The sequence below is a fragment of the Lygodium microphyllum genome, chromosome 16 (assembly GCF_053477565.2).
Source record: "Lygodium microphyllum isolate KBCC chromosome 16, Lygodium_microphyllum_v1.1.10, whole genome shotgun sequence".
Taxonomy (NCBI): Eukaryota; Viridiplantae; Streptophyta; class Polypodiopsida; order Schizaeales; family Lygodiaceae; genus Lygodium; species Lygodium microphyllum.
This window is the reverse complement of record NC_141150.1, coordinates 132,895,522-132,898,198: the sequence shown is the minus strand read 5'-3', so window position 1 is coordinate 132,898,198 and position 2,677 is coordinate 132,895,522.

The following is a 2,677-nucleotide window of genomic DNA, read 5'->3' as shown; positions in this document are numbered from 1 at the left end:
ACATGCTTCAAATACTTTATAAACTTTTGCAACTCTGAAAGAAGGCAACCTTGTAACCAATCCTTTGGACTGCGTTAATTTCAGCCTTTACACATTTGCATGTCCAATAAGTTTATGCCGTAATTCAATGTTTGCACCACTTCTTTTCTTTTAGCATACATAGCAGCATCCATTGCAAGAATTCCAACATCTAAAGTGAACATGTGGCCAACTCTACTTCCTTTTGCGACCAACCTACACTTATCTTAAAGTGTTCTACAAAACAACCTTTTGCATTGAATCGAATGTGCAACTCTTGCTCTACCATTTGGCCAACAGACACTAGATTCTTTGTGATTAATGGCACATGTAATACATTTGTTAAACTCTTTGTCTGCCATCATGCAAGGACAAGGGAACCTTTCCAATGTGTAAAAGTGGGTGCATGAATCATCATCCGTCTGCACATAACCTAGATTTTGTAAGTCTTGCATCTCTTGAAACCATTCAACATGACTAGTCATATGATTAGATGCACTTGAATCGACATACCGTATATAATCATGTGTCCCCTTTCCTATAACTTCATTTATCATATGCTACGTAACACAAACAAATGCTCATTTTTGTATTCATTCTGTCTGAAGATGATGCATAGTTTTCTTGTTGCAATTTACCACTGTGAATATCATTCTTCTTAGTATAATAATGAGCTGCAATATGACCTGTTTTGCCACAATAATGACAAAAAATAGTAGAATCTCCAGAACCTCTGTTATGCCATCCACTTCTAAAGTTTCCTCGGCCTCTTGAAACCTACATTTCACCAAATTGCTGATTTAACATGTTTTTTCGGTTATCGCCAACGCGTGTTCCAAACCACGGCCTCTCGAAGAGGATCTACCATGTCCCCTTCCTGAACTTGAGCAAAATGCTTGGACATATTCACCATTTATTTCACATGAGTCACCCTGCATATTGATCTCTTCAGTAATCATGAGAGAGACCAGCTCATCAAAATCTGAAAATGGCTTCTGTACGTATACAGAAGTGACAAATGATTTCTAAGCCTTCTCATTATTAAAGCCACTCAAAGTGGATAAAACCAAATCATCATCATCAGGCATTGCATCAATCACTACCAAAGCATCTGCAATGCTCCTCACTTTCAAAACATACTCATTGATAGTCATTTTCCCTTTCTTCAAGGTATTCAACTCTTGCTTGAGTTGAATCTTTCGTGTCTTTATACTTATTGAAAACACGTTCTCAAAAATTGTCCAAGTTGCATGTGAAGTTTTTGCATTTCTAATATGTTCCAGCATAGTATTATCAATGATTGCAAATAGCCAATACATCACCTTTTTGTCTTTTGCATTCCATTCTTTCCATGCCTTCAATTCATCTGTAGTCAAAGGGATACTCAACTATGACTCCTTTTCTTCACTTGAAACAAAATCATAAAGGCCCTTTCCAATGAGGAAGTTCGTCACACGGAACTTCCATGAAGGGTAGTTGTTCTTGTCGAGCTTCTCAATAATGGGATTTCCACTATTCTTTGTCATTATTACAAAAAAGATATAAAACAGCTACCCTGTTTCGGTGCCTTCATAGGCACTATCCAAGAGAAAGAGTGGAAGAATGGGAGTGCTTCTTACCTGTTGCTTGCTTGCTCAAACCCTGCTTCTTCTCTTTCACTTTAGCCCTCAAAACCAGCCTCTCTCAGTGGCACTGCTTTGATACCATATCAAGAATCGTGTGGTGGGGGGACTCGCTTGAGCTACTGTGCTAAACACACACCATACATACAAGAGGAGGCTCACTCAAGAACGCAAGAAGAGAGATGGAAGCCAAAATGTTTTCTTGGTGGTTTCTTCTTCTTCTTTCACACACTATACAATGTACACAAAGTATAGATAAGATACAATATAAAGAAAAGTGGCCTACTAAGTCAAGCAATGCATAATTGACTACACTAGTCGATTGCCAATTGTAGGTAGATTTTAGGTAGGTGTAACAAACTAAATATAATAAGTGATAAGTCAATGGCCACGTGAGTATCATAATGACCACCAACGTGCTAAGTCTAGATGTGCATACCCATTTAACCAGGCGGTCCATGATCAATGTCTGCACGTGTTGAGATTGCCATCTCAACACTATTTGGTTAACTATGGCTACTTGCGCTTTGTGACTAGTGATCACGTATGCGAGTGTTAATGAGAACGTGGATTTATGGTACCACTTGCTATTCAGTGCCTTGCATTGGTGCTTACTACTTTATAGGGTGAGCTGTTGGTTTGTTGATTGGATTGTGACCTAAATTCCTGATATCATTTTGTTGTTTGATGTGTCATTACGGTTGATCTTACACATTATACCATTTGCTACACCTATGGTGAAGTCAATGTTCTCAATGCAAGTATGAATTTCTATATGCCTCATGTGACGATCCGGAACAAAAAATAGACCTAAAACTCAATGATATATCTACTACTGTCCTAGAGATGAGTATCGAAATGTTGTATCATATCACCCCAATGCTGCTACTCCTCTGGGGAGCACACGTGAATATTCAATGAGTAACAAACTCTTCCATCTCTTACTACCTGCTCAAGTACGCAATGAAGGTGGAGCTAATTGGGAAATTAAACATCCAGATAGAAGATGCCAAGAGACTAGGACTACATGACTTGGA